At 49.0% G+C, this 20,176-nt stretch overlaps 1 protein-coding gene across 2 annotated transcripts in view; it reads left to right on the forward strand.

Moving 5' to 3' along the window:
* The window catches only part of SHISA6 (shisa family member 6), a 277,765-nt gene that overhangs the window by 23,808 nt on the left and 233,781 nt on the right, over positions 1-20,176 (forward strand). The gene's annotated exons all lie outside the window — the stretch shown is intronic.

The following is a 20,176-nucleotide window of genomic DNA, read 5'->3' on the forward strand; positions in this document are numbered from 1 at the left end:
TCGTAAGAGGAACCGAAAGGTTCTATAATATTCCCAAGGACACATAAGAAGAAAAGACAGCCAGAATCCAGACCAAGGCATAGAGGTTCCAACAGTCAGTACTAGAAAACCCTAACATCTTAACCCAGTTGGGAACACGAATCCAAAGGAGCTGAGTGGACAATTTCCTTACAAGCACAGCTGGGCAAGTCATTTTCTATGGTGAGCATGACCAGACTGCCTAGGACTGACCCCAGTCCTTTGGCACGACTTCCACTTTGATACTTGGATCTGAAATCTTGACATCCATCACCCTAACGCTATTTGGAGGATGGGCTCTGGAGTCTGAACTTTACCTGCAGTGAGGATGTGCAGTCGCTTGGTGCCAGGAAGGGTGTTGCAGATTCAAAAGTGTAGTGAATGCGCTGCTGAGATCAAATTTCTTTTCCATTCATTCTTGAACTTGCTCCAATTTATTAAATCAGAAACTGTATACTTGCCCTTAAGGTAATCCTAATTAAACCTTTTGAGGATCTGATAGAGGTTAAGGGCATTCTTCTTCAAAAATATGCACATACATATAAATATATGGATTTGTCCGACACGTTAAATATGATTTCGGAATTCATGGACCCTTCCAAAGTTAGAAATCCCTCATTTAAAAGTAAAGACGAGAGATCTATCCTTGCAAAAAGTCTAGCTTTTAGCTTTGCTATCATAGATGCTTAAAATGTAAGCAATGGAAGGAATCTTGGCAAAAACTTCTGGACCGGTAGTCCTCTATCTCACTGTACATCTAGATCACCTAGGAGTTCTTACATATGCTGATGCCTAGGCCCTACAAATTAACCTGAATTTCCAGGGATGCTGCTAGCATCTTTACTTTTGAAAATCTTCCCAAGGTGATTCAAACACTCAGGGTGAAGATGATTCAAACACTCAGGGTGAAGAACCATTGGTCCAGATAGATTCCTCATTTTATGAGTAAGGATACTGAAAGGCAGTGCCAGTGGTTCTCAAACTTGTCTGCACATTGGAATCAACCAGGGAGCTTTAAAAATGAGGGATACCTCGGTCTCAACCCCAGAAATTGTGATTTAATGGATGTGAGAATGTAACCTGAGCATAGGGCAGGGAGGTGGGTGTTGCAATCTCCCCAGGTGATTCTGTTGTGGAGCAAAGTTTGAGAATCGCTGGTTGGTGTGAAATCGCATAAAGGTACCATTCTAATTAATCCTTATTTTCATCCATCACCGTTTATTCCAGCCTTGGTATTATGACTAGGTTTAAGGAGGGTATTTTTGTTTTCCTGAAAACTCAATGGCGTGAAGTCAGATTTCTCTGGGACCTTGACTGTGATCCTGGAACTTGAGGTCAACCTGGTATCCATAGCACCCCTGAGGGTGTACCCTGCCCCACCCTGCTCTGATTTTTCTTTGTCTCATTCACCAGCCTGCTTGTTCCCAGCCGCCGAGTCCAGACTGATTAAGTAGATGGTCCTGATTTGCTCTTAAAATGCATTTCTGGGCAGAAAGATTTGTCATTTCTTCTGGTTTCTGTGTACATCCTCTCCTGGTAATCTGAGAAGGAAAGCTTCTAGTTCCGTAATTCATCCTGTGTTTGTCCAGTTGGAACCCTTCACTTTGCCTTTCGAGATGGGCATTGTTTCCCTGGTCCAGAGATTGCTCTCCATCGAGGTGACACTTGAAAGTAATTTCATAACTCTCAAACGCCTACAGCTTATAATGCACACAATGGCTTTTTCAAGTAGCTACTCATAGCCTTTGCCACAAAATATTGCAACTGGAGCTGAAGTTTAAGCAGAACTTTGCCCTAAATGTCCAGAGGGGAGGTTTACTATGATTTTTTGTTTGTCACCCATCTAATCAACAACCCACTGATGGGAGGAGGATGGTGACAGAAATAGCAGGAGGCATCATAGCATGAGTAGTTCTGCTACTCCAAGTGAGGTCCGTAGACTGGCAGTATCAACACTGCCAGGAAAGGTTTGTGAGAGATGAGGTATCGCGGGCTCCAGGTCACCTGCCAAAAGAGAACCTACATTTTGCTGAAATCACTTAGCAGATGACATTTGAGAAGCGCTGGAAAAGCCTGGGCTCTGAGTACATCCCCCTGTTGGCTTTCTGGCCCTGTGACCTACTATGCATGTGACCTTGGCCAGCCACCCGGACTGAGTTTCCTTCCCTGCCCTTGAGGCTAATAGGACCTGCTGCCCCGAGGGTTTTCGGGATATACTGAGTTAAACCAACTAGAATTCTTAAGACCGGTCCTGACTCATAGCACACATTCAGAATGAGCTGTGGCCGGGCTGGAGGAAATATATACACAACTCATGGCAAATTAGTGGAAAAAAAAAAGGATAGAAAACAAAGGCATTGGTGTTCTTAGACCAGGCAGGGTCCATGGGGTTGTATCTGAGATGAAAGCCCCTGCACCCACGCCTTCCTGTGCTCAGCCCCTGCCCACAAGTGCCTCTTCTGAGGATGAAAGTGGCTTTGTAGGGCTTTGTAGGGCTCTCTCCAGTTTTTGGATGCCAAAAGAACATGCCTGGTTAGGTTAGGAAATGGAGTAAGTCCTGTCTTAATAATACAAACAACGAGGGCATGAGTAGCAAACGCACCATTTATTAGCACCTACTGTGCACTGGGTACTCTGTCAAAGATTTTATTTAAGTTTTTAAAAATTTTTTATTTTAAATATTTTACTTTATAATTTTATTTTTTTTGAAGATTTTATTTATTTATGAGAGACCTATTGAAAGAGGCAGAGACACGGGAAGAGGGAGGAGCAGGGTCCCTGCGGGGAGCCCAATGTGGGACTCGATCCCTGGGATCACGCCTTGAGCCAAAGGCAGACGCTCAACTGCTGAGCCACCTGGGTGCCCCTGAATCTTTTTATTTTTAAGTGATCTCTGTACCCAGTGTGGGGCTTGAAAAATTCTGAGGTCAAGACTTGCATGTTCTACTGACCGAGCCAGCCAGATGCCTGTGAATTTTTATTTTAATTCTAGTAAACACTTTATAATAGACGGTGGATCCTGTAATTTTTCTTAGGCACAAGAGCTCCTATCCCTACATTAGAAAAGTCCTCTTTCTTTCTGGAAGAGCCTTTCAGTGAACTCTTCCAGAGGTCCCTTCCCAACTTTAAAGGGAGATTCATAATGGATGTTTGGTCTGGGTGTAGAACATCAGGGAAGTTCATTTCCATCCCTCACTGCCCAAATCTGGTAGCCCCCAGACCCTCACCATGGCTGGTGTGGTCCACGCACCAGCCGTGACTTCATTCCCACCTGGAGTTGGTTAGAACTACTGAATCCAAATCTGCATTTTAACAAGACCCTCAGATGATGGGTAAGCACATCAAGGGTTGGAGAAGATCCCTTTAGCATGGTAAGCCTCGGCCCTGGACGCACCATGGGGTCATGTGCACGGTTCTGAAAGTACTGATGCCTGGCCCACACCCCCTGCAAAGATTCTGCATTAATAGTTTTGGAGTGGCATCTGGATATTGGTGTTTTTCAAGAGCTTCCCATGTGGGTCTCGTGTTCAGCAAACGCTGAGAACTGGAGCTGAGAGGGGGACTGGCAAGTGAGGGAAACATCTGGAAGGCTGTGGGGTGTGGGTGCATATCGAGACCCACGTGGTTGAGCCTGAGACCCACGGGGTCGAGCCCAGCTGGCCCTGGTCAGCGGGCCGCAGAGACACGTCCTCCTCCCCACAGTAGGTGGGGCAGAGGGAGTGGAGAAAGCAGGTGTACTGAGGGGGCAGGGCCCGTCTGCAGTTCTGATGGGGACACCTGGGCAGCAGCCGGGAGGAGCAGAAGCACAAGAATGGACTGCAGGGTCAGGTAGAGCCAGGCGGCAGGAAATGCACCACATCCAGAGCTGCAGGGCCCCTGAGGTTTGCGGGGTGATGGGGGTGGGGGGCTTGCTTGGTTTTCTTGGATGTTGAGGAGTGGAGCCTGAGCATGTCCCCGGCCTGACTCAGCCCTAAAGAGCCTGGCTGGGGGCAGGCCAGGGGAGAGTGGGGTACCCATCCCTCACCATTGCCAGTTGACGCCACATGTTGGGGTTCCAGAGTTCCGATCCCCAACTTCCCCCTTATCAGGAGCGGCATCAGCTGGAGGAAATAAATATTTATGTCCCAGCCACACACCACTGTGAGTTGTATAAATGAGCAATCAGTCATCCTGTCTCTTGTCAAAGCCGTGAGCTATAATGGCAGGCGAAGCGAGCCAAGGGACGTGACTGTTTGAGCTTCGTGGAGACCGGGAGTGAAGCAGGAGCAGCTGACGGAGGGGCGCTTTGTCGCAGCCCGGAATGGCCTGGCCCCTCGCCGCTCCTGCCACCCACTTTCGCCGTGTTTTGCTGGAATCCAGACCCCGTCCCTCCTCATGTTGAGTCCATGCTTGCCTTGGGGGTCTTTTCCTCTTTTGCTTTTTTGGCCAGAAACTTTCCATCACCAGATCTTTGGCCAATGCTCAGACGGCCCCGCCTTTCCTGGTCCCCTGCCTTCCTTTCTTCCTAGCACTTGTGCCATCTCACACTGTGTCTTTGTTGGCACGTTGCTTCGTTGTCTGTGCCTCTACCTGAGTGCAAGCTCCATGAAGGCAAGGGTTTTGTCTTTCTCTTCGCCGTGGCATCCCTTACCAGGAGCATGGCCTGGGAGATCATGGGTGCTCAGTGACTGTGAATGAATGCACGCATGCCTGTTGGTGAGGTCCTTTCTTAGGATGGACACACAAGTCAGCACGCAGGCACTGGTTACGCAGCTGCATGCCACAAAGCTCCCATGAAGGCTGCGTGTCCCTTCTCTGGCCCTCCCTGCAGCACCAGTGGGGAGTGGATCACTTTGACAGCCTGGCGATCGGATCACCCGGTGGCAGGCTGAGCTGGAGACCCTGGTTCCTGGTGCTCAGGCCTTTCACCAAGACCCTCTGGCTCTCTCCTCCTGTCTGGGGCTGACCCAGTTCTCCATGGCTCAGTGTGGCTAGAGACAGGAAGCTTCATGTCCCTGGCTGGGTGCAGAGAGGCTGTAACCCCAGGGACAGGGCTCGGGGGGTGGGGGTTAGACTCCTTTAGAGTTAGAGAAAGACTCCTTTGCAGAAGTCTGGGAAGCTGAGGCTGCTCAGAGTCCCAGTTCAGGGATCAGTGTAAGGCTGCAGGCCATACCCCTGAACTCTGAGAAACTTTGCTCTTGGGAAGTGGTATTCTTCTTTGTCTCATCCCCAGGGTGACAGGACTGTCTCGTTCTATAGGAGGTTGAGATCACAGCCACACGCGACCTCTGAGCTCTAAGGGGATCGGTGGTGAGATTGGCGGACCCATAGTGTTGCAGTTGGAGATGTGGTCTGTGCCACTGGGCAGACTGGGGCGTGAGTCCTCCCTGCTCACTCGCAGGCTCTGGGACCCCTGACCTTTTGCTCAGTGGCCACCTCCATTTCAACCATCTTCACAACTGTCCTCTCTGTCAGCAGCCATACCTCCTCTGTGTCCCTCTATCTCTGCTTTTTTCCTTCTCCTTCTCCCTGGTAACTGCCAGGCTGGCTTCTGCCTCTGCTCCCTTTCATGGTTCCTGATTCCATTGATCTGTCTCTTATTCTGCGGGTCTTCAGCAGTGACTGTGTCTCAGCAGTTCTCTTAGAACAGATACCAGCTTAGCCCACCGTGGACCTGCCTTTTCATTCTGGGGGCCTCCCTGGCCATTCCCTGCCACTTCCGAGTGTTCTCCTGGCCGTAATTTCTTTCCAGACCTGCCCATGTGGTTCTGACAGGCTCCTAGCAGGCTGGCGTGGCATGTCCCTCCTGAGGGCTCCCTGTGCTTACCCAGATGTTGGGTTACCTCTGTTGCCCTCACGCTTTGCCCTTGCTCTTTGCAGCCATTGCCTGCAGGTCTCTGCCTGGGGGTGGCTGAGGCCAGGCCACAGACCCAGCCACTCTGATTCTTGTCTCCTTGCAGGGCCTGAAAGACCCAGAAAGTTTGCTCTTGGAGTCAAGGCCAGCAGCAAAGACAAGGCACAGGCACTGCTCATCCTTGATAACAGGAGGAACATTAATTGGTGCTTATAGTGGGGTGAAGACCAAGTACCAGGCACCATTGTCTGGGCTTTCCCTGCATTATCAGAAGGACTCTGTGAGGTGGTATCAGAGTCATTCCCATTGTACAGGTGAGGATGTTGAGGACTGGGAGATGGGAGGCCCTGCCTGAGGCCACAGACGCAGACATGGGTAGAGAGAGGATTGCCAGTCAGGTGGGCTCTGCTACCATGCTCTCGCGTCTCTCTTCTGTTACTTGTATATTTTGCTTCAATTTCTTATATCTCACGTCATGTTAATAAACGTAGACGGCAGGATGTCCTTTATCTCCGCTTCACAAAGAATGCCCCTCTTCCAGCTGACCCAGGCTTTTGGCGTGGAAGCATTTGTGTCTTGAGGCATCTAAAACTGGTTTTTTCTCACTTGTGAAACGATAGGGTAGCCAGGGAAGTACACTGCATGGTATACTCTGTCTTCCCAAATAGTTTGCGTGGAGCTTATCATGTGCCTGATGTCGTGTTGGGTCCTGGGGGGTCCATGAATGGAATTGACAAGCATGGAGACAGGCATGGAGACATCCTCACGAGGACAAGCAGGGTGTGGGTGTGGAGAGGGGAACGGGAGACCCAGGATTCCACAGACGCTGGCATGCTTGAGCAGGGTGCCCAGGAGTTCCATTGGACGGAAAGGGTGAGCAATGAGGTGTGCAAAATAGCGCAGGCCAGATTGCCCGAATCCTCAAGGGCAGAAAATAAAATCTGCAAGGAACATTCTGTCAGAAAGATGCTCTCGGGGGCGTTATCCTGTGTGGGTGTGAGGCTCCTCCACATTGCAGAGCGACATGGGTTCTTAGGGTCAGTTTTCGTGCTTTGCTATTTGTTTCTTCCCTTGGGTTCAGGCAGTCAGCGACTCCCTATGTTGACCTCAGCACAGCCACCCCTCCTTCTTAGCCAAGGCTTTCATCTGGATTGAACCTGCAGATGGCTGAGTTTAGTAAGCTCCTGTGGCAAGGAAGAGTCACCTTTCTCACCGGGGGTGGGGACCTGCGTCTCACCGTCTTCTACACTGGTTTTGGTGGTTCCAATTTTTTCCTCTCTTGCTTTCCTCTGGTGAATGTGGGACATTGCAGCTGTGATTCCTGGACAACAAGACCACTACATAGTCTATCTCCGAGCCGTTGCCCATTTGTATTCTCGTTTTCGCTCATTTTCCCATGACGCCAGATCCTTTCTGTGAAATTCCGCCATTTAAGTCATCTGTGCCTTCGGCCAAGGATTAAAGGCAATCAGGGTGGTGGTGAAAAGCACAGACTAGGGGTGCCTGGATGGCTCAGTGGTGGACCATTTGCCATCAGCTCAGGGCGTGATCTGGGGGTCCTGGGATCGAGTTCTGCATCGGGCTCCCCACAGGGAGCCTCCTCCCTCTGTCTATGTCTCTGCCTCTCTCTCTGTGTCTCTCATGAATAAATAAAATCTTTTTTAAAAAAATGCACAGACTATGGAACCAGACTTTTCGGGGGAATCTGGGCTGCCTCGGCTTCCCCATCTGTGAAACGGGTCTGGTACGTCTGGTCTAGCATCTCTCTCCTGAGACAGTTGTGAGATTAAAGCAGTTTGGGTGGAAAGCAGTTGGAGCAGCATCTAATGTAGGGAAGCATTGTTTTCAGTGTGCAGGGGCTCATGTGTTGGACACAAGGCCACCTGTGGCTGTTGAGTGCTTAGAACTGAAATTGAAATATGTTTCAGAGCCTCAGAAATTTCATACTTTTTTTTTTTAAAGAGAGTGTAAAGTATCTCCATAATTTTGCTTAAGTTGATTGCATGTTGGGATGATAGTCTTTTGGATATATTGGATTAAACAGAATCTATTATTATACAATTAATTTCCCTTCCTTCCTTCTTACCTCCCTTCCTTCCTTTTTCCTTCCTTCCTTCCTTCCTTCCTTCCTTCCTTCCTTCCTTCCTTCCCTTTTCCTTCCTTCCTTCCTCCCTCCCTCCCTCCCTTCCTCCTCCCTCCCTCCCTCCCTCCCTCTTCCTTCCTTCCTTCCTTCCTTCCTTCCTTCCTTCCTTCCTTTTCCTTCCTTCCTTCCCTTTTCCTTCCTTCCTTCCTCCCTCCCTCCCTTCCTTCCTCCTCCCTCCCTCCCTCCCTCTTTCTTCCTTCCTTCCTTCCTTCCTTCCTTCCTTCCTTCCTTCCTTCCTTCCTCCCTCTCTCCCTCCCTCCCTCCCTCCCTCTCTCCCTCCCTCCCTCTCTCTCCCTCTCTCTCTCTTTCTTCCTTCCTTCCTTCCTTCCTTCCTTCCTTCCTTCCTTCCTCCCTCTCTCCCTCCCTCCCTCCCTCCCTCTCTCCCTCCCTCCCTCTCTCTCCCTCTCTCTCTCTTTCTTCCTTCCTTCCTTCCTTCCTTCCTTCTTTCCTTCCTTCCTTCCTTCCTTTCTCATTCTTTCAATGTGACTCCCAGAAAATGTAAAATCACACTGAGCCAGATGTTAGTGGCATCAAGAGTCTACTTGAGTTCAAGTTTCAAAACAAACCCTTTGTGGAGCTTACGCTGTATTGAAGGAGACAGGGAATATCTGATCACTCCAGAGTGTGCTGAATGCTCAGACACAATCAGACAGGTGGTGTGTTCAAGGAACCCTGGGGAGAGGGAATCACTTAAAAAAAATAGACTTAATTAATTTATTTAGAGCACATGAGCATTGGGGAAGAGGCAGAGGGAGAGAGAAAATCCCAAACAGACTCCCTGCTGAGCACAGAGGCCAACACAGGGCTGGATCTCTTGACCCTGAGATCATGACCTGAGCTGAAATCAAGAAGCAGACAGTCAACCAACTGAGCCATCCAGGAGCCCTGGAAGGAATCACTTTTGATAGTGTGGTCCTAAGAAGTGGTGTTTGAGCTGGAACCTAACTGGCGAGCAGAAGCCAGCCACGGAGAAATCTGGAGGAAAAATGTTCTAGGCAGAGGGAATAGCAAGTACAAAGGCCCCAAGATAGAGGCAGACCTGGCGCGTTTAAAGCACAGAAGTCAGACATGGGTGTCGAGTATGGTGAACGAGGAGCAGGCGGTGCGTGGCCGGGGTAGACACAGGCCAACCACGCAGGGTGTTAGAGGCTGTGGTAAGAAGTGTGGACTTTATGCAAGCATGCTCTGATTTCTGTTTTAATACGATGACTCTGATTGCAGTGGAGTGGGAAATGGGCTCTGTCGAGAAGCAGGAAAACAATTGGCATTTCTGGTGACAAGACGAGTTGATGAAAAAACTTTCTGTGACTTTCTCCTTCACGAGAAGGGGCATAAAGGAGCAGAGTGATGCAGGATGATGGCCCATGGGTTTCAGAATCCGGCAAATGAGGCTCCAAATCTCACCCAAGCTTGGACAAGCCCAGAGACCTTCATCCAGAGCACTCCAACAGGGGTTGGCAGACTTTTCCTGTAAAGGGCCAGATTGTAAATGTTTTAGGCTCTGTAGCCGGAAAGCCTCTGTGGCATCTGTTCAGGTCTGCCACTGTGGCGTGGAAGTAGCCATAGTAATATGTAAATGATGGGCTCGGCGGCCGCGTGCCCATAAACCATTATTTACAATAACAGGCGGTTTGCAGGATTTGGCCTGGGGGCTGTGGTTTGTCAGCGCTCGCTCTTAACCTCGCTCTGGAAGCCATAGCCGCCTTCCACGGGGCACGTGAACGGGGACACATCCCACACCCAGATGCTGTGAAGGGGGATGTCAGTGGCCAGCCAGAGCCGTGAGCCCTCGGGGCGCTCCGTACATGTCAGGCCTCCCTCCCTCTCCTGCAGCTCTGGCCAGGATGCTGCTTCATGCTGATTTTACAGCCTGTGGAATGGGCCCTAACAAGGGTTGATGAATTAACCACATCAGAGTGAGACCAGGGTCTTCCTTGGCCCTGAAGTTCTTGCGGTGGGGGTTTACCCCTCACCTGGGTGATAGGGTACAAATGTGCTTATTAAATTGACCAGCGACACATCGGTTGGAGGGATGGACAGCACTCCCTCCCCCACTGATGACAGACTTACGGTTCAAAATGTCTCTGTAGGTGTAGACACCCCAAGGTCATGGTGAACAAGCTCGTTCTGCTGTTTGAAGCTCAGGCTTCCACTTGTGTCTCAGATCCTGTGTATTCCTGGTCCTCAGACACTTTGTCCCCTTGACCTATATGCCCTCCCCTCCTCTCCACGAGCTCTGTCCCTCTGGCGTGTGAACATGCTCTGCTCCCCACCTTAATACTTAAGGACAAAGACCCCTCCACTTTGCACCCCTCCACCTTTTCTCTCCCCAGCAGCTGAACTTTGCAAAACAGTTGCCTCTACCTGCTGCCTCGACTTCTTCTCCTGCCACCTGCTTCTCGGCATGGTATGCTGGCTTCTATCCCCTCCACCCCGAAGCTTTGGGGCTTTGGTTAGAGTGGACCTCCTGCCCCTCCCTCCGTGGAAGCCAAAGCTCTGGCCTCCTGAGCCCATCCAGGTTTCCCGTGCATGCTCTGCTTTGCGCTCGGTCTGGAATGTTCACTCTCTGTCTACTCTCCCCAAGCTGTGCCTGCCCCCTTTACCACCCAAATGTCAGCTGAACTCCCATGGAAACAGGTGTCATCCCTGGTGCCCCAGCACCCTGGGCTCCCTGTCGTTACAGAGAGTTGGGCTTAGCTCAGAGCCCAGCTCGGCCTCCTCCTGGCTGTAGGGTCTTGACCGATTCACTTAACCTCTGCATGCCTCAGTTTCCTGGTCTGTAAGCTACGACCATGGTATCTCTTCCAAGCGTTGTAGTGAGAATTTGATGCATTGATAACCTGTGTGCTGTGAGGTCTTTCTCAAGTCCGTCCAGCCCCAGAGCAGACCCTACAATCCTCGGAGCTTCCATTAGGGCACATTCAACGTCCCTTCAGTCCTTGTTGGGGGACTGCAGGTCACGTGAGAGAGTCATGGGGGCAGCATGGTTGACACCGTTCGTGGTCCACAAACAGACCAAATTTCTGGTCCCTCTGGAAACAGCTGTTTTTAGACTGTATTGAGAGAACCTCGAATCCAGATCCAGGGCAGATCCAGAGACATGCCTGCTCCCCCCTTGGCTTGTGTGTGGACACCTGCACTCCTGTGCCCTGTGTGTGCCAGGAGAGTGTTGCGGCACAAGACAGGCCTAAGAGCCCCGCTCTTAGGTGATCGTAACGACTCATGCATGAAATTTTTTGTTTTTTGTTTTATTTTATTTTATTTTATTTTATTTATTTATTTATTTATTTATTTTGTTTTTTGTTTTAGATTTAATTTATTTATTCATGAGAGACACAGAGAGAGAGAGGCAGAGACACAGGCAGAGGGAGAAGCAGGCTCCCTGTGGGGAGTCCGATGCAGAACTCGATCCCAGGACCCCAGGATCATGCCCTGAGCTGAAGGCAGATGCTCTACCACTGAGCCCCCCAGGCATCCCATGCATGGAGCTTTGCAAAATGCTTTCCATGCACCGACTTACTTAAATCCTATAGCAGCCCGATGAAGGTGTGGGGGCTTCAGAATCTTGTTCAAGGTCAGACAACCAGGAGGGACTGGCTGGTATGGGCTCTGAGGGCAGGCAGCCTTTCCCCAGAGACCAGGCCCTGACATCAAACTGATCAGAGGAACAGACCAGACATGGGGAGCCCCTTGCAAGTGCCTAAAACATGTCCTGTGGCCAGGAGTCAATGCTGGCTCCTGCTTGTCACTGTACATGAACGTGGGGTTTGTAGATGATGTTGGAAGAGGCCCCATGACAGTGGCCACCTGGCCAGTGCTGAGCCACTCATCCCAGGATGCACTTAAGTTGGGCTGGGGGAGCCTCTGGGCATCTTTAGCTTCAGGAGAGGCTCTCCCAGTGATTTCTAGGAGCCTCCTCCCGTGGGTCTCATCCCTGCACCCTGCTGGGGGCTGCAGGGGCAGGCCATGCATCTGGCCCACTCTGTCCCATCCAGAGCTCACTTAGCGGCTACAGTGCTTTGTCTTTCTCTTGGAATTCTGTGATCCCCGGGGTCAGAGCTCCGGTGAGCCCACTGACTGAATCACTGTCCCGTCCTCTGTGCCAGGCTTGTCACCGGAGGGAATTCATTCCCACTGCAGGATGTAGTGCCATTCAGAAAGCGAAGCGCAAGCCGCCCCTGTGTTCTGATCCTGGGGGTGGAGGGTGTTGGCGAATGGTGCTTCCCAGCCTAGGATTGCCTTAAAAAGGGGTGTGCCCGGGAACAGAGCCTTCCAGAAGCCAGAGGAACTGCCCTTGCCTGGGCCAGGAGGCCACTGCGCTCCAATTGCTCTGCCCACCCCGAGGGCCGCATCTTGCATGGGAACCGCAGGGGCTTGGCCAGAATGGACCCTCTCACCCCACCCTGCCTGCACCCTTCCTGCCAGGGAAGCAGCCTGGGTGGGGTGGGGGCAGACGGAGCCTGCTCTCACCATATGGCTGGGGGAGCAGGGAGAGTCACTGAGCTGGCCCACTAATTACCTACCGCGCCCAGGAAGCAGAAGGATTTAGAATCTTTTCTGGCTGTTACCAAAATGAGGTGCAGGACAGAGGGAGAGCCAAGGCGCTGCGGACAGGGTTAGAATTCACAATTACCTTGGTGAGTTGGCAAAACAGAGGGACCAGCAGAGTACGCACGGTGCAGGGAGGACGAGAGAGCAAGAGGGCGCCCGGGCAGGGAAGAGAAATTACTGCAGGCCTCGGGGGAGGGTGGCCATGCGTCCTCAAGTTGGCAAAGATTAGGGCTCCCTGGGTGAGGGGTCCCAGGCTCTACCTGAGTGGGTGGTAGGGGTCTTCTCTCAGAGGCCTCCACATCCATCACCAGCTGAGGACAGGATTAGTGGGAGACCAAAGAGAAGGGGACTTCGAGCCATCTGTATCCAGATGTTAGGCACCCATGATTCATTGAGCATTCTGTGAGGTCCTACAGAAGCGAGATGTTGGGCAAGACACAGTCCTGGCCTTGGGGGCTTAAGTCCAGGAGCTGAAAGACAAGACTCTACAGTAGAAAGATGATCAGCCATACAGGTGCTCCACCAGAATCACAAGCCATGTGCTCAGAAAGGTCCAGAGGGAGGTGGCTTATGTGGAGAACACAAGCTAGTAGTTCCTTGAAGGGTGAATGCATTAAATGGGTGAGGAGGGTGGAGGTCAACTGAGGCCAGAGCCTACAGGGCAGAGATACTTAAGGGACCAGTGGTTTGCTAAGGCAAGTGGTGACCATTTCCTTTGGAAAGGTTGGTTGTGGCTTTCCTGTATACAGATAGTCATGATGAAGGAACCAGGGGAAAGGCCAGAAGAAACTGGAAATCTGTGTCCTGTTGGAGAAGGCTATTCCAAGCAGGGGAATTTCCTGTTTTTTTTTTTTTCTTTAAACATAAGGGCAGGAGGCTGTTTGGGTGGTAAGGAATGGAGTGCCTCGTGTGGAGGTGCCATGTGGCCCCTCCATTCGTTGGGCTAAGGATGGAGGATGGGGTTGGGGCAAGGCTGGACCCTGCAAGGGGGCTTGAGAGGAGGCTTTGAGGATCTGTAAAATGAGAGGTAACCAGAGGAAGAGGTGCAAGGACCATAGACCATGAGCAGCACCTGGAGAAAGCGGAGGTCAAAAACAGAGGTCAAAACAGAGGTCAAAACAATTTTCCTTTACCGGGGGACCAGGCACTGAAGTTGTGGGAGTGAACCGAAGAAGTCTCAGTTGTAGGAGACAGGAAATGAACCCATAAACCTGCAACATAAGATTGGGTCATGATATTTGCATCAAAGGGAACTAGAGTAGGGAAGTAGAAAGTGGTGGGAAGTGGGAAGGACAAGCCTGATTTGGAGAAGGGACCCAAGTGGCCAGTCAGATTATTGAAGCAGAGACTTGAAGGGCTGAGAGGATGAGCCACATGTGACTGTGTGCAGGGTACAGGGGAGATTGTGCCAGGTGTGTTAGGGGGATGAGAAGACCAGGGTGGCTAGTGTGGAGAGAGCCAGAGTAGAGACATGGTAGTGGATGAAGTTGAAGAGGTAGGGCATTGGGGGCCATGGTAGGGTCTTGGGTTTCATTCTGGGAGTGATGGGGGCTGTGGTGGGGATTTTCGGCAGAGGAATGGTGAGGCCTGAATTGTATCTGACATAATCCCTCTGGCTGTTGTGTTGAGGATAGACCCTGGGAGGCAAACATGGAGGAGAGGAGATGTGTGAGGAGGTGGAAGCTACTGCACCATCCTGGGGATGAGCCAGAGGCTTTGACTAGGATGGTAGTGATGGAGAAAGAGTCAGTGTCAGTGTTTATTTATTCTTAACTTCTTATTTGGAACAGTTTTAAACTAATGGGAAATTTGAAGTGATTGAATGATACAGGGTATACCTGCATGTCTTTCACCAGTAATTAACATTTGCCCCCCTCTCTCTCCTCCTCCCCTTCCTTCTCACTGTCCCCATCACCATGGTCACCATCATCATCATCGTCATTGTCACCATCCTCTTTGCTATCGCCATCATCTTTATCACCATCATCATTACTGTCATCACTACTGTCATCATCATCATCACCACCATCACCATCATTGCCATCATCATCATCATCATTACTATCATCACCACCACCACCATCATCATCATCACCACCACCACCACCATCATCATCACCATTATCACCACCATCATCACTACCATCATCATCGTCATCACCACCACCATCATCATCACCACTATCACCATCATTGCCATCATCGTCATCAACATTACTCTCATCACCATCATCATCATCGTCATTATCACTACCATCATCACTGTCATCACTACCATCATCATCATCATTACCACCATCATCACCACCACCATCATCACCATCACCGTCATTACCATCATCATCGTCATCATCATTACTGTTATCACCATCACCACCATCATCATCACAATTATCACCACCACTATCATCATCACCATGGCTTTTGACATCATCATTACTATTGCCGTCATTTTCATCATTATCATCATCATCATTACTGTCCACCACCATTATCATCACTATCATCATCATCATTATAGTCACCACTATCATCATTGTCATTACCATCATCATCATCATCATCACCATGACCATCAGCACCATCACTGTCATCATCACCAGAACTGAACCATGCGAGAGTAAGTTGGAGAAATCATGATATGATTCTTCACTCCCAACTATTCCATCATGTATCTTCTGAATTCAAGGATGTTTTCTTACATAACCATGAAACATTTATGCGATGCAGGAAATTCATCTTTGTTACAATACTGGTATCTCACAGAGAGTGCAGGATTTATTTGAAGTAGAAATGACAGCATTTGCTGATGGATTATATGGTGGGTATGTAGGGAAGACTGGAGTCAGAGATGACATCAAAAATTTTGGATAGAGAAAATTGATGAGAATGGCCAGGCAAGTGCAAAGACCTAGAATGAATTGCTGAGAACTCTTACCCAAAAGAAAATTAGGAAGAGTCTGAGTGTTGACAGATGCACTGAGCTGGGCTGTCCAGTTCTCCAGTGGATGTGCCAGTGGAAGTGCCACAGCACTTCTAAGGAAAGTCAAAGAATCTGGGCTCTCTCCCTCTCTCTCACTGTCTTTCTGTCTCTCTCTGTTTCTCTGTCTCCATCTCTATCTCTTTAACACACACTCCCTACATATACAGACTTCCTTTTCCCAGTGATGAGGACCTGAAATCAGCCATAGATATATCTCACCACAACTAAGCAGAACCACTAATGACCCATTAGACTGTAAGTGTCTTGGGACACGTCTGCCTTACTTACTGTATTCTTAGTGTACATCTTTTGGCACTCAGTATGTATTCAAAAACTATTTCTTGAATAAGCCAATGAGGGAGTGAATGTTCTTATTTAATACATTAGACAAGGTGCAGCAGTCATGAATATGTATGCTTACAAGTGTCAGAGTCCCTAAAATAACAATTGTTGACACAAAAGAGAAGTTTCTCTTTCTTATAAAAGATGTCAGTGCAGGGATGATATGGCGCTACAGTGTAAGGGAACTCCTTTTATGTGTTTGCTTTGGTTTCTAAACATGTGGCTTCCGTGTCATGGCCCAAGGTGGCTGCCCAAGCACCTGCCCCTGTGCCTGCATTCTAAGAGGAAGGAAGGACCAAGATCATACCACATTTCTTTAAGTTGCCATACCACTCCCACTTCCATCACGTTAGCCAAGGTAGTCTTTATTTTGTGACCAGTTAAGATAGGAGAGTTCTTTTACTAGAGAAAAATGGTTCATAAGGGACAATTAGTGATCAGTGTTATAGTGTGGCCTGGCAGGGGACCGGGGCTGTGTGCCGTTCTCTACTACAAACCATCAGGATACATAGCCAGCGGGTTTGGTGTATCACCGTGGCCACCATCTGTACTTCCCACCATAAGGACAATTAGTTGTGTCCTTAAGGGGATGGTCAGGCCATTGGGACACCTCTGCCAGACTGTCTGAAAGCTCTGCAGGAGTCTCTAAAACATTAGAGACCCCAGAACATTACCCTGATAGTGACGCCAACACATTTGGGGAACCTCTGGTGAGGTCGAAGGGTTCCGAACTCTGTCCCCAGCTGTGAGGTCCTGGGAATCCGAGGCTGCGTCCTACTCAGCTTTGGGGGCTTGGGGCTCTCCGGTGCCCCGTCCCTTAGCCCATGCCTGCTGAACAATGAGACGGCAGTCAATTTAGATTGTTCAGGAGTTTTATAAGATGCAACGAGGCCAGTTTTTTCCGAAAGAGAATGTTTGCAGAGGTTTTAGCAGAACTTTCTAGAAAGTCTGTCGGTGTGGGCCTTGCCTGGGCCCAGCCCCCTGCCCCTGCAAGGAGGCAGCAAGAGTCCCCTCTGGATGAAGACCCTCTGGTGGGTGAGGAAGACAACCCGCAGCTGGGTGGAAGCCCACACCTACCCTCCCTGCTACTCAATTCTGATCGGTATTCAAGCTTCATATTTCCTTTTGTATGTGTTTAGCTTGGGGATTTATCACCGCGGCTTAGATCTGTGATGGAATAGATAAGCCTGCACTTTAATAAATGTGGCATTTCTTTCCCCATAAGAATTAGATGAAAGGAAATGGGGCCTCGGAGGGGTCCGGATAGGGCATCCGGTGGATCTAGGGGCACTGCAAAGACATCACCAACCAGACCCGGCTTGGGGACGGGAACACTGGAGGGATGGGGGTCATTTTACAGGGAGATGGTGAGCATCACTGTGACAAAGGGACAGCCCTGTGTTTTCCGGGGAAAAAAAAGCTAAAGCACTCAAGTTTTAGGCTTGCTGTTGGATCCTCCCTGCGGTGAACAGTTTGGGTCCCCGACTCGACTTCTCCTGGAGCGACTCTGAAGGCCCTTCCTGCAGTCCTTTGAAAGAGACAGCATGAGCTCAGAGGCCAGGGGCCTCTATCAGACCATGATTTCTGCTCTAAGACAAGTGGAGAAACACCATCGTGATAGAAAGAGTGGCTGAGCAATGCAACCTCAAGCAGAGACATTGTCTCACCTCTCTGGACCTCTTTTTTCCTCCATGCACATGCTAATGTCTACTTGCAGGATCCTCGAAGAGATAAGAGGCAATAAGTAAAAAGCAACATGATTGATAAATAAAAAAGAATGACCACGTTGGTATTGTTAGTATGGAGTTTGGATCAGTTTTGTGTAATAAACAGGCTTCAGGACAAGGGAGCTCTTGTTGTTCCTTGTCGTCCATGAGGCTTTCCCGAGAAACAATTGGAAAGGAATCTCATGGAGTAGATAATATGATTATCCTTCCTGTCACCTGCAGAGGACAGGTGTGGTGCTCAGAAAGGCTGGCTGACTTGTTCAGGGTCACACATGTGTGACCTTGTGTGTGGTAGTGCCAGGAGCGGTTACACGAGCTTGTAAAGACAGGTTCCCTTAGCCCTCCCAGCGGAGCAGTGTTTCCAAGTCCTCTTATGATTTTTCTTTTCTTTTCTTTTTTTTTTTTTACTATTTATTTATCTATTTGAGACAGAGAGAGAAGAGAGAGAGAGGCAGAGACACAGGTAGAGGGAGAAGCAGGCTCCATGCAGGGAATTCGACGTGGGACTCGATCCCGGGACTCCAGGACCATGCCCTGGGCCAAAGGCGGCACTAAACCACTGAGCCACCAGAGCTGCCCCCTCTTCTGATTTTTCATTCATAGCTGTCATGTCGCAGAGATTGAGAAGAGTGAGAGAGAGAGAGAGAGAGAGAGAGAGAGAGAGATCAGTGCAATGACCTGTATTTTTAGTTTTCATTAGCCAGCTCACTCTCTCAGGGCTGCTCTGGGCAAACACCTGCCTTCTTAGATTTTCCTATAAGAGAAGTTCACGAGGAGTTTCAGAGCCATAAAGGTTCAGCTGAATCCGGCCAGCAACCTCTGGCCTGTGGGCTTGCATGAGTCAGAGGGACCAGGTGGGCCTTCTGAGCCTTGTCATTCTCTGAGAAGGAGCAAGATGTTTTCCCATGTAAACCACCTTAAATAGAAGCCGCTGAAGAAAACATGCCTCTGAACCATTTCTGTTTATGTTGTTGCCACATAAAGTTTCAGCTTAAGTACCTTGCAGATCTTTTTTTTTTTTGAAATTTCCTCTGGGATGTATGAGCCGCATGATGGAAATTTACCCCAAGTAGATTGAGATTCATTAACCCACTTGTTCATCCATTATGGATTGAATACTGATCCTGTGCTATGATGGGATGCCATCCCCTTAGAGTAAATAAGATGCGTGCACAGAAGACTTACATAGCAGTACAAGAGTTAAAGGTCAGGACTTCTGGGTGGCTCAGCGGTTGAGTGTCTGTGGCTCAGGGCGTGATCCTGGGGTCCTGGGATCGAGTCCCACATCGGCCTCCTGCATGGAGCCTGCTTCTCTCTCTGCCTGTGCCTCTGCCTCTTTCTATGTCTCTCATGGATAAACAAAAAAATAATAAAAATTTTTCAAATTTTTAAAAAAGGAGTTAAAAATCTGCACAGAATTATGATTAAAGAGAAGTTCACTTATCATCTGTAGGACTGAGGCTTATGTAGAAAAAGGCTGAGATACAACATTTGATCCAGCATGAATTGAGAGGGACACATGAGTTTTGTGTGGGCATTCCTGCAAGTAGGAGAATACTGCAAGTTTATTCATTCTCTTAGGGTTTGGTGAGTCCCTGCTATATACCAGGCACCATGCCAAAGACTGAAATGATCTCTAAGGAGACAGCATGGCAGGTAGTAGATATTGAATATGACCTAGAACGGTAGATAAGACTTGGATGCTTGCTCTGAAAGCTGAGGGTTGATTGGCTGAGGTAGGAATGGATTGGATTAAAGAACTCTATTAGGATAAAAAGAGTGGTTTTCATAGGGCAGAGGATAGATTTGCTTTTCTGGAGTAGCATCTTTATGGTGGGATGGGGGCAAATAGGAGGAGGACAGGTTAAAGAAGGTGGTTGGAGACAGAATGTGGAGGTCTTAAATGCTGGGATTTGTTAAAGGGAAATGCCTGCAGGGAACACCATAATGATAGTGCTATTTACATTCACATTTATACTCACATGCCAAAAGCAGCTGACTGTTGGAATTTTTGACTGCTTGTGGCTAGTATATAAAAATACTAATTAATTTTATATAATGACCTTGTATCCTGCAAACTTGCAGATTCCCCAATTAGTTCTAGTAGCTTTTTCATAGACTCTAGGATTTTCTACATAAACATGAATGTCATCTCTAATACAGTTTTACTTCTTTCCTTACTGTATGCATTTCCTTTCTTTTTCTTGCCTTATTGCACTGGCTAGGGTCATCTGTATAATACTGAATGAAAGTGGGAAAATTTTGTTCCTGATCTTAATGAGAAAGTGGTCAGTTTTTTATATGGTATGTGTGCTGCATTTTTCGGAGATAACCTTTATCATGTTGAGAAAGTTTCCTTTTAATGCTAATTTGAGAGTTTCGGTTTTTTGGTTTTTTTTTTTTTAAGATTTTATTTGTTTACTTGACGGAGAGAGAGAGAGAGCAAGCAAGCGAGTGGATAAGCAAGGGGAACAGCAGGCAGAGGGAGAGGGAGAAGCAGGGAGCCTGATGCAGGGCTCAATCCCAGGACCCTGGGATCATGACCTGAGCCGAAGGCCAATGCTTAACTGACTGAGCCA

The sequence above is a fragment of the Canis lupus genome, chromosome 5, assembly GCF_003254725.2.
Source record: "Canis lupus dingo isolate Sandy chromosome 5, ASM325472v2, whole genome shotgun sequence".
Classification (NCBI taxonomy): domain Eukaryota; kingdom Metazoa; phylum Chordata; class Mammalia; order Carnivora; family Canidae; genus Canis; species Canis lupus.